This window comes from Podarcis melisellensis, assembly GCF_964234715.1.
Source record: "Podarcis melisellensis genome assembly, chromosome: 3".
NCBI classification, from domain to species: Eukaryota; Metazoa; Chordata; class Lepidosauria; order Squamata; family Lacertidae; genus Podarcis; species Podarcis melisellensis.
Window position 1 is genome coordinate 28,026,005 of NC_138530.1, and position 12,859 is coordinate 28,038,863.

Consider the following 12,859-nt stretch of genomic DNA (forward strand, 5'->3'; position numbering starts at 1 on the left):
CTGGAGTGTATGAGGTTAATGCACAAACTAGAATTTGAAATTAACCAAACACCTTTCTGTCCATACTAAAGGCAAGACCCAACATAGAGAAGAGCACTGTGTTGTGTCAGGGTGTCGCTTTTTGTAAATGGCAACCACCACCAGTTCCTGGCGCATGTTCTTTGGTAAACCAAGACTCTAAATCAATCCTCAGAAACTGAACTTTTCTTTCCTAAGAACGCAATTAACTTCAGATTGTGTTTAGTCTTGCATTCTGCATACTATTAAAAAAAAAGCCTTAGAAACTGGCTATAAATCTCACATGTATTTAAAAAGGATTTCCCATTTCTTAGGAGCCATATTGGAGGCATTTGCCAGTGGAGAAAGGATTTCCATGTGCCTACAACTAGAACATGATGGTTTATTTTACTACACAAGGAGAGTAGAATGTTTTAATAATAATAAAAAAGTTGTTGAACTCTAATAGTTTACCTCTGAATAGTTTATTAGCCTAAAGTAATCTATTCAGTGCCTAGGTTGCCACCTTTCAAACAGAATATACAAAAGCAGAACACCTCCTCCCCCTCAAACCCTCATTAGCTACTTGTAACCCTTAAAGTAGAGAAGTAAAAATACTCAGGATAGCACTGCAAGTAAAACAACAACTTTGTGTCAAGTTAATACCACCCAATCTCTGTAAAATTCAGGCACATAGCTATTATGCAATTTCAATTATCCATTACCACACTAGCCAATGATGGGGTATGGGGCAGGGAGTCATGATGATGCCATGACACAGGGAAGTACACTTGAGTGTTTTTTTGAGGGATGAATGCAACATGGGACTGCCATTTTCAAAAACATTACACCCTACAGTATGAAATGGTAAAGTCTAAAATTCTATCACCTCATTTTACATAATGCATAAAACAGTTTTTCTATATCAGAGGAGAATCATGAAATGTGAGGTACTTCTCCTTCTTGTCCCTGTCACATGATCTGTAGTCTCCCTCTCCTGTCTCTATCCTACTACTGACTATATTGAATCACTCACAATCTTTGGAACCATGAATACCAGACACGAGTGAGAACCACCCCAATACTGTATATATGGTCACTTACTTTAGGTTCAAGGATGAAACAATGTTACATTAAGAGCTTTTACTCCCCTCATCAACTCACTTCAACAGGTGATAAATCATTGAAGCCCATTTCATATATTACCAATGTGGCATGGTAATATTCGTTTGCCTTCGTATTTTTCTGGGTGCTCACACACACCCTTCCCAACCTCCCGATTTTAAGTCTTGAAGACTGGCTACTGATTAACATGAAAAATAAGAAGAAGATACATTGTTGCTAGTGAAGCAACTACAAAATGATTATTGTGTAATACTGTGATAAGAGATCACTTTTAGGAATAAAGTTTTCCTTCCTCCTTACAGTTGTTTGTGTTACGGTCTCCCAAAATGTATAATAAAGCTTCTTATCTTTTAATGCTTCTAATAATACTGTAATTCTGTATGATTTAGTACTCAGAATGTTCTAGTAGGATTTTAAATCTAGATATCTAAAAGGGTTGTAATGTGTACAGAAGTGTTATAGTGATTAAATGTATAGGACACTTGCCAAAACAGTGATGAGAAGAGGTGATTAATTAATAAATATAGTGCATACAGAGTGCAGCTAAACTATCATGCAAAAAGAAAAAGGAATAATGTGAATGAATTCCTTACTTCCACTGGGAAATCTGTTTCTCTGCAGGGTATGTATCAAGGGGACTTTAAGACTACAACAGGCAATCTTTGGATCATATGACAACTGTATGGCTAAGTTAAACTGTACACAAAAGCTAATTAAAGTACCATTTGGGGAAGGCACTACAGATGACATAAGAATAAAGAATATAGATTACTAGTCAAATAAAAATAAGACAGTTTTTTCTTCAGATAAAGCCTCAGTAAGGCTGCTATCCTAAGCACACTTACAGCCAAATCCTATAACCATTTACTCAGAACTAACTTCCATAGAGTTCAGTGGAGCTTACTTCTGAGTAGACCTGCCTAAGACTGCTGCATAAGGCTGTTACTAGGAGGTGCTACCAGACTGTGGTTATTTTGGTGTAGGATTCAATCACATACTAGCAAATTCAGATTGTGTAATTAAACCTGATCTGGTGCTCTTGCACAACAAACCTGCTCTCTCTCCCCTGAAAACAGACTTTTCGGGAAATGGAAAGTGACAGGAATTATTATTATTATTATTATCACATAATTATTATTACATAATGATGATGATGATATAGCACCCTTAATATACCACTCGTGCTGTCTAATCTCCCCACAAATTTTGTGCAAACAAATCATGATGAATGCTCAGTGAACAGATTATCTGGAAGTGACCTTATTCCGAACAAACGTACTTGGGACTGAGTAGTCAAATTTATTTTTATGCTTCAAGATGGAACCTTTAAAAAAAACCTACTGCTCTAGCATCCAAACTTTTATGTTCTTCCTCAACTTTTAATAACATAAAAAACCTGTGGCCTAAATAGTGTACATTTATGGATAGATGTGGTTTACTTTTGCCAGAAATAATAAAAATCTGTGTTTATTTGGATGCTGAAAATTTACCACGTTATGTAAAACTAGTATGCATATTCAGCAACACACTGTCTGAGCAACCAAAGGATAAAGGAAAACAAAGCCTAACGCAACAGGACAGAACCTTTACATCCCTAGGGAAATGTTCAACTGACATTTTTTCCCACAGCAATGTTGACAAAAAAGATGGAGTGTTCTGATCTTCACATATGATCAAAACATGAAAAAAGGTGAGTCAGGAAACTCATACAACCTTTTTTCTCACTGGGGAATTGAACCTTTTCATATAAGATATTTTTACTTTGAAATGGAAATAACAATATCTAAAAATGCTGTTTTAAAGAACAGTTCATTCTAGCATAGCTAAACACATAGCACAACACATCTACTTATACATTTCAGTATAGTCCTTTTTTTTAAATCCATGTATTGTTTTCATTCAGAGGTAATAAGCTTTGGAACATATTTCAAAATTATATTTTGGACAGATGCGCACACGAGTCTATTAGCAATTCCAGTACAGTATTAGTTTCAGGATGCCATTCTTCATGGGTAAAAATCATTTATTTGAAACAGCATGTTGCTGCACAATCCTAACCCCATCCCAGTGCCAGTTAGATGATGTATAGATACCTCTCTGCCAGCCTATGCTAGTAGAGAGGAATGTCACTAGTGTGAGGTTCTACCATGACAGAAGCTCAGGTTGTGCCCTAAAAGGTGCCAACAAGCAGAACCCCACCCTCGTTAGGTTTTGAGGGGTATGCAGCTTTCAATCTGCTCGATCTAAATTCCAGTAGCTCCTTCAAGAGGCATCCCTCTCCCATCTTCTGCAAACCAGTTTGAGATTTGCTAATAAATCCATTATATCCCTCTATCCACTTAAGTATTGCTATTTGAGTTACTGAAAGCTGTTTTCATGCCTTTGTACATTTTGCCATCCCACTGCCATCTAAATTATTATATGTATATATTTAAAACCCTTTTAATGAAAACAGTCGCCAGATTTTTTTCTTCTTCTTTAAAACAGTATCAAGGTGGAGAACAAATGTTAAGAGTTATCTTTTTAAAAAGTGTGGTGTTTTTTTCTGAGTGCTTCCAGTAGCAAAGGTTTCCCATTATGGGCGTATTTATGAAATGAGCTCTCTCTTTTCCACTTTCCCCAGGGTTTTATCATACCTGTGCACCCCCCAATTAAAGTCGGTTGCTCCCCACTTTACATGATTTCAGTTATGTGTGCAGGGGCCCAGAACATAATCCCCACATAAGTGGGGGGATGCTTGTATAAGGCCATCAACTTTTGAACTTGCATGATGTTCTTCAAGCATAGGTGTCCAGGTCAAAAATAGAACAGTACTTCTATGTCCAGGCAGATGGCTACAAGGCTAGGCATTCCGCTTTTATAAAGGTGGTGAGTAAAGACTATATTAATTAGATCTCAGATTGGTGGAGGGAAGAAACAAAAATCAAGTGTGTGTGTGTGTGTGTGTGTGTGTGCGCGCGCGCGCACGCAGCTATTCCTGCAACAATAAAACTCTAAGCATTTCTATGGACAAAATGCTCTGTCTTCAACATCTCTAAGCTATAAACATAGAAGTGTTGCTGTATGTAGGACTTCAACAGAGCTCAATTCCACCTAGGACATGGACTCATTTTGTGGGAAAGTGACTTAGCTCCTCGCCTCAGATCCTATTTGTAAATTAAAATAATAATGATTTACAGCTCAGGATGAGATACAGTACTTGGAAAAGAGTGTGACAAACAAAAAAATATTTAAGGAAAACAAAATCCAATTGGACTTGTAGTAGACAAAGTTGTGTGAAGAACAGAATGCAAATTCCCTATTAAAGTTTGCAAATTTAAACAACTACCACCTCTTGAGACCCTGTTAAAATATGAAAAACAGAAGCATTCTCCAGTAGCCTTTAACTCAGGAATTGAGCTGGGGTGTAGGTTTAAGAGTACATGGTGAATTTTCTAATAGAACATTGGCAACAAGAATAACTATAAGGAATGCCCAAAGGGACTGTAGAGAAGACTTAGTACTGAGACACATCTAGCTTCATAAGTGACAGAACTGAAATGAATTGAAGGTGCTGGATCCACGTGATCCTATAATGGGATGGATGTGAAAACAATAGGAGAGTAGAAAAGGTGAGATACCCCATGATGTTTTACCTCCTGTGAAGAAAAGAGACAAACACTCCATTCTACACCCCGGAAAACTCCACCTTTCACCTGTATGCAGTACTCTCTTCCTTTTCACAACAATATTTTATTTAAAAATCCCTCTAGAAGCTCACCTTGTATTTGAAAACAAAAATTGCTTCTGTTTGGTAGCCTGTGAAGCATGATGAAGACACGGGTGTTAGATGATCGCTGAAAAGGTACTAAATGTTATTGCAAGACATACTTCTATCACTGATTTAACTACTATGATGCCTGTGCATTTGAAATAAAATTGCAGAGAGATTTAGTTCTCTACCCTTAAGCAGCCAGTGTTTTGAACTGGGGTTCTCCCCAGCCCCCAAGCTACTTAAATTATTATTATTATTATTATTATTATTATTATTATTATTATTATTATTATTAAATAAAGTAGAATATCCCTTGTATAACTGAATTCATTTTGTGAATATTTACTCAAATATTGCCTTAAATGTATTTTCAAGACTTCATAAGAATTTTTTCACCTGCCAAAAAAAATGACATTAAAAGCATGTGCATGAAAAAGCTTATGATTGTTCATTTATCTAACCAAGGGATACAAACAATACAGTGACAACATTTTGAACTCTAGGATTAACAATGTAGTTCATCTCTACTCCACATACCCCACAAGGATAAGTCGTTAATTAGATTTGAAATTAAATTAGTAATATGGATAGAAACCTTTTTTATCTTGTATTTTTATGCTGTGAAACACCTTGTGGTCTATTGAGGAAGGGGATATACAAAGTTTAACAACAACAGTGCTGAGACTGTACTGGAAACTTCAACTCAAAGCATTGAACATAAACTCCAAACAAAATATGCTGAACTATAATTACTAATCAGTCACAAACATCTCCCCTAGTATATGTATTGGTAACACCCAAAGCAATATGTATTTGGTAACACCCAAATTTGCTACCGGAAAAAAGCAGGAATGAATGCAGCATATTTTCAAGGACCACAATGAAATAAGTCTTACTATAGATATACATGCTCCACAGATAATGAAGGGCACCTCTTCAAAACCTACATCCCCATGAATCTAAATCCAATCATATGTTCCCGTTATAATAGCCATCACTTTCCTTTTCTGCATAACTATACATTGAAGCACTGCTGCTGTAAAGGTCACTGGTGAGATTTCAATAAATAGCATGGTATTAGTTACATATATGACTCTCTTTTCCCTTTATGCTACATTCAATTTTGAGTTTCTTTCTATTGGGTCTTCCTTGTTTTTCTTGTAGCTGAATGTCACATTTTCCATTTGCTAGTACTATCATCTATATCCTGCTGTATAAAGAATATTTTTCCTTTCCAACTTAGAATTACATTGTATTTACACGGAAAGGGATAAATTAACTTATTGGACGATCATCCTGATGCCACAGTTCAGTTCAGTTTTTTTGATTGAAACCACATAAAACTCAAGAAACGCCAATTTTTACCCCATTCCTTTGTTTAACAAACACAAAAGTCTTGGTGCCATAGTTTAACACTAAAAGGGTGAGCCTTAGGAAGCCCAAAGCTCCCTCTTTTGCATGGTCACCTCTACTCCTGTGTGGCTAAAATCTTCCTTTGTGTTATATGTGAACCAGGAATCCTGTTGTGTGGAAGGTTTTTTAAAATATATATATATTTAAACAAGCAAGATTCATAACTCATAAAATGTACCGTAGTTTAGAATGTTAGAAAGTGTAAATCACAGAAAAGGATATGCACCTTTAGGTACAAATCTCACCTAGCTGAAGCTGTAGTTATTTCTCAAGCTCACACTGGACTCCTGTGACAAAATCACAAACACAATGTTCATGTTTCCATGACTTATGAAACAATATAACTTTAAAAAACCAAGTTTGTCTAAAGATATTTTTCAGCAGTCTACTAGGTTAACAAATGCCCGATTGCCCTCTGCAGTTAAATTTGAATTAAGATACTATTACAAATATGGCAGGTATCTTTATAGCTCTCAGTTGGACTATACAATTTCTGAATTTGCTTGCAAAAACTACAAAACATTGCATCTTGATACTGCAGTTTTCAGAAAATGCAGTAAAATACATTCTTGTGCAATATAGTAAAACTGAAAAACCAATAAATGGCTCTAGTTATTGAGAAATTGGACAAAAATAGCCTATTGTCATTTTTTTCAAGACGGCAAATCAATAGATGATGAAAGGTTTTATTTTTTGTTACCACTGGAGTGTTGACTCTAGCAATAAGTGAGATGTCGATTGGAATTAAGGAGACAAGCAGTTGAGTGATATGCAAAATGGAACTTTATGTTTTCAAAACGGAGAGTTTGAGTGCAAACTTAAAACTGGGTTAATACACATTATCTGTCCCCAGAGAACCCCTGTAGTCCAATGAAAGAGCCTAGGGATTGCCAGCAAAGAATTTGAAGCAGACTCTCAAAACTGCATTTCCCAGGAATCTTTGGGAAAGCCATGACAGTTAAACTGGCATAAAATACAATAGATATGAATTTGCAGAACTATTACTCCACTGCAGACACTATCTCCATAGTGTCAGCATTAAGTTTGGTGCAGCTTCCTTCTTTGACTCCAAAACACAAAACAATCAAGATTAAAACATCAGATACTCAAGCTCAAGAAAAATGCCAAGTAGGGCACTAGCTCCTATAGTCAAGCACAGATGTGTTCAATGGAAAATAAGCCAAAGAGTACTGGTTATTTCACATGGCGCTTCTGATTCTGCCTGTATAAAAAGACAGGGTTCAAGATTTTCCAAAAAGTGGGTTTCATCCCTCTGGCATCATTGAAAAGGCATGGGACCACTAGACCTGATCTACTCCAGTCTTGCATAGTTACTTAGAAGCAGATTTCATCAAATTGGATGGAGTTTACTTTTGAATTTTTAAAAAAGCAAAAGAGAAAAGATACAGATGTTAGGCTTATTTTTTAAAAATTGCCCAATCAGCAATCACCTTAGAATTCTAAATTAAGACTGAGCAAAATGGATGAGGTGAGTTTAATATTTTCAGTGTCAAAAGGCACAGTGTCCATCTATCAGCATTTTTATTTTACCATTCTAATTATTAAACAATTTGATTACAATTTCAAAATACAAAGATCTAAAGACTAAATTGATCAAGCTATAAATATACAAATGTTATGTAAATATTAAACACATACTATACAAAACATTCTACATTACTCAATATAATATCACCAAATCAATCATTTTGACCACAGTTCTAAAGCAGGTTACTTAAATTGAGCCTATTTCATATACATCTGAACCTCAATAGTACCACCAACAATTTAAGAAGAGCCCTGCTTGATCAGACCAGAAGCCCATCTAGTCCATTATGCTGTTCCTACAGTAGCCAACCAGATGCAACGGGAAGCCTGAAAGGTAGACATGAGTGTAACAGCATGCTTCCCACTTCTGATTCCCAGCAGCTGGTATTTAGAGGCATACTGCTTCTATCTGAGGTGGTAGAAGATAGTCTTATCCTCCATTAATTTGTTTGATCCTATGTTAAAACCATCCAAATTGGTGGCTACCACTACAACTTAATTGTTCTCATTCTTTGTAGAGTGACCAAACAAACCAAAAATACAAGTAAACATTTCATTCAATAGCCTTAAATTTGAACTCAGCAACATCACCATGTTCACTATGTGCCAATTACTTATGTTCTAGATTTCTATATCCCATAGATCTGGTATGGGGAACCTTTGGCCCTCCAAAAGTTGCTGAGCTAAAATTTCCATCATCCGTGGCCACTGGCCATGCTGGTTGGGACAGATGAGAGTTACAGTTCAGCAACATCTGAAGGGCCAAAGGTTGCCCACACTAGTCTATGGAATCACTTACGAAGACCTGACCGCAATCTGAATGGGTTTCATTTTCCTTTGTAATGTCAGTAGTTCACCAATAATCATGACATCATCATGTTCACATCATGAATACAGTACATGAATCACACTCAGGAAAGAGAAATAAGCTCTGAAGAAGAAAAAGAGTTGCTAAAGTAGCAGATAGTAGAAGCAAATGTTGCTAACAACTTAAAAATATGAATAATGATTTTTGGGGAAATATATGGGACTCACACATCCACTAGAAAGCTATTTTTGAAAAGAAAATTGAAACAGGGAAAAAATCAGTGTGTTCCTGTTGAGAATAAGACTGTGCAAATGAATAGATGCTTAGTGGAGTACAAAATTAAGTAATAAGCAAGCACAGCCTGTCCCAGAATAGTCTATCCTTGACAGTTGCCTGTTAACATTTCCTGAATCAGATTTCAAAGTGCAAGTATTAGGTTCAATTAGTAGAAAACATCCCCAAATGCTAGGGATCTTGACACTGTAAGGTATTTTTCCCCTAGGAGGGAAGCCCATTATTTGCCAAAAAAGGAGACTTTCCTCTCAAAGCCAGACAAAAATTTATACAGCTGTTTTAAAATCTTATTCAAAACATGTAAAATACAATATGAGTATATTCTAAAAGAACACTGGACAAATAATTTGCTTACAGCAATCTTTTGTCTTGGAGATTCTGCAATTTATCTGCAGCTCTGTAAATAATCTGAAGATATATTGGCCCTTAGCATAAAAAGGATTGATGCCTGCATAATGCCGAGCAAAGGCTTGGAGCCCCAAACCAATTGCTCAGAATCTGAACTAAAATGATTTGAGCATTATCTTCAGTTTATGCTTTATATTCAACAAAAATGCAAAGATAATATAAAATTTTGGTGATGATTTTATTTCAAGTTACAGGTGTGCACAGTATTCCATCAAATCAAAAAGTGAGCATTTATGTACAATTTATAATATGTAATTCCAGCATGATTTTACAAATATTCTTGTGCTGGGAGAGTGGTAGTTGTGCAGCTGTAGCTAAAACAACTTTTCTGTCCAGGAGCCATGATTACCACACTTAAAATGAGTCTGCCAATGCTGAATCAAGTCACATCCTCGTGGTGTGGGATGAGCACATATCTGTCAAACTATTGGGAAGAAAACCTTAAAAGTCTAGATTGGGAAGGGAAACTCGCTATCAGAAGGGAAAAACAGAATACAATGGTGTTGGCATCAGCCATTTTGACCTGGGTAGCATGCCCTGCATCAATTTAAGTGCAGGAGAGGCCACTCACCAACTTTGGAATTACTCAGGAAGTGTTTGAGGGGTCTGAAAAATACATCCTGAACAAGGAATTGAAATGCCATAGGACTGCACTGTCATAAATAGCTTCTTATGCAATAATTAAGTCCTAAGAGCAGTGCTTTTTTTCAGGGGATATTCAAGGGTACGCACTACCAACACCTCTTTTGTTAAAAAGTGTGGCATTTACTGTAACAACTTCATGATGAGTACCGGCACCTTTCTTTTCTTTTCTTTTTTAAGAAAAAAAAGCACTGCCTAAGAGGATGGCCTATTCTTGGAATGGCTGTCATGGGACACATGGCATAATAAAAAACGGCTCATATAAAAGAGCAGACCAAGTAACAGGAACACAAATGGTGTGGGCATGTGCACTTCCCACCACCTGTCCCACATCAAAGGAAAAAAGACGCCTACATCAGCCACTGCTGTACTTGCTCACAGATAGGCCTTTGCATCTCTCCTCTGTTCAGAATGGAAGGGAGGGTGTCCACTCCTGGCATCCAATAAAATGTAGGCATATTTAAGGACTGTGGATGCAAAGGCCAAAGCAGGAAGTGCAATCAATCTCTTGTGCATTGTGTATGTCTGAAGGGATATTTACTGAGACATTTTGTGGCACCACAGGAGGTAGTGGCATGAACACTTCAGCACTAGTGGTAACTTAATTCATGAATGAAAAAGGTGCATCAACTCCTGCTTAGGTGCATATGCCCTCACACTACACCACCAGTTCAGCCTTCAAAAACAACACTGTGGTTAAGACGGGTAAATGTTTGTTTAGTTTAATATGTACATTCACTTTTCTAGCCTAAGTATCCAGTAAAAGTGGCCTACAGTATCATGAAAGACTATAATATTTCAAAATATAAGCAATGAAAACAGCAAACACAGAAGAGGGAAAGAACAGAAGAGGGGTGGAAAAGGCGCTTTCCTTCTTTACCAACTGAACTTCAGATAAAGGAGGTGACATGAAAGGCTTCAAAATCTGTGCAAATTCCAGAACGTTCATGAAAAGCCTGTCTTATTAGGTTGTCTTAGTTCCAACTCAGAAAGGCAAGTAAAAACAAAAGATTCTAATTTTGTTTCAGCTTAGAAATAAACCAGATATATGTAGGATGAAGTGAGTGAAGGCAGTGACGAGAAAGTATTATAAAAAAAAGTCACCAAGTACTGCTTCAAGAACCTGCCGATAAGCATCTTAAATCATAGTAAATTACACATTGCATGCCGGTGACTCGGTCATGGGAAATTATGGAGCTACGTGATGTCTCATTTGTTGTGCTGAAAACAAATGTAAATAAATTACTGCAAGATTCTCATTTACATTTAGGAATCCATCCTGATGCATGACATGACTGCTGATTTTATCCCCCTTTTAATGACATTTTGAGAAAAAGTAACATTCACTGAAAGGAAGATTGTCATGATCATAAGAAGTATTTGATTTCTGGTTGGGCAGTCCAAATGAAAAAGAGAAGAACAGAGAGGACACCTCCCCCTACATGAGTGTATGTTTAGGACAACCTTTCCCAAAGTGCTGTTCTCCAAATGTTTTCCCATCAGCTCCAGCCAGTATTAGGTTGGAGAAGGTGATGTAGGAAATCATGTAGTCTTGTGTCTATTTGCCTGTGTGTGTGCTTGTTCTAGGGTAGAAGGCAGAATGTTAGCTAACATGCATTTAAAATCAAAGAGAAAGGCAAATAACAGAAATTGGTGCAGGTTTTCCCTCTTTACTCTCCATTTTCACCCTAAAACAAATATATTGCTTTTATTGTATCACTCTTCTGCACTTTTAAGATGCCTCTGTAAGGTGGTTGAAGACTACACATTATTCACTTTATTTATATAATCTTACCTTCTTCCTTCTCTTCTTGCAAGAGGTTCAAAACAGTTAACTCTCAGGAAACTCTCAGAAAATAAAATCCTGTTTGAGCACTGACCAGCTTCAGACCCACAGCACATGCCTTTAGACTCTCATTCATACCTCTTTGCCAAGAGATGCCAATGACATAGAAAGTTAAAGCACCACAGTTAATCAAACAGGAGGAGTAAGGTGGTCAAATGCCAAGGTAGGACTGGAAGACCTAGGCATATGTAACCTTCAATCTTGGGACAGACGAGAAAATTTCAAGAGTTTGGTCATGCTGCATGACAGAGTACATCTCACCCAAAAAATCACGAACCTCTTCTGTCCAATTAATCAGGCATGGCAGTCCTGTTCTCCTTTGTATCTGGCTACCCTAGCCATACAAATGAAGACAAAATGCAACAAATGTTTTTAAAAGCCTGTTGTCCCCCTAGACAGAGTAAATACAAAACTGCAAAGAAATGGACTTATTTATATTGTCACTCCCTGTGCTGCCCTAGTAACAATACTATGCATACCAAATAAGCATGCTTTAAAAAGGAAGATGCTGGCTTATAGATAGAAAAGCCAATGCCAAGAAGATCCCGGGGGTTCAATTTCTGACACTGTCGGTCCATATTTGTATGTCCAACAGATACTTCTAAAAATAGTCTAAAGATAAAAGAAAAGTTTTCCAAACGGGGGAATGCTGCAATGTTCTGCATCCCTACATGTGGCAGTGTATTTACATAAGCCTGACTAGGTCAGGAAGTTTTTTTTTAAGGGACAAATAAGCAGGCCATGAAATAATTATTTTTCATTGTGCCCTGCCAAACCTACCCAGCCAAGGGCTAAATTGAGCTGCTATTGTGATTATTTGAACTGTGGAGCCAAAAGTCCTCACTGCAAAGCATCCCAGCTGTCCTAAATTTTATGATGATGGCGAATTTTCATGTTGGTTTGAACCCTGCCAAAAACATTCCACACAAAAACAGGCAGGCTGGATGCCTGTTTTATCCTGTCCTGTATTAATTAACGATCTACAGCTTTCCTGAGAACTTTAAACTTTAAACAAATCACTTCC

The 12,859-nt window shown here is 36.9% G+C and overlaps 1 protein-coding gene across 16 annotated transcripts in view; it reads right to left on the reverse strand.

The window, feature by feature from the left end:
- Positions 1–12,859, reverse strand: part of ESRRG (estrogen related receptor gamma) — a 473,643-nt gene that overhangs the window by 374,169 nt on the left and 86,615 nt on the right. Inside the window, exon 1 of one of the 16 annotated variants that reach the window (XM_081904159.1) lies at positions 6,535–6,552. The exons of 14 other annotated variants lie outside the window; for them this stretch is intronic. The gene's annotated coding sequence lies outside the window, so the exon portion shown is untranslated. Of the gene's footprint in view, positions 1–4,882; positions 4,898–6,534; positions 6,553–12,859 lie in introns of those variants that run through there. One more of the 16 variants, XM_081904160.1, reaches the window with a different exon arrangement.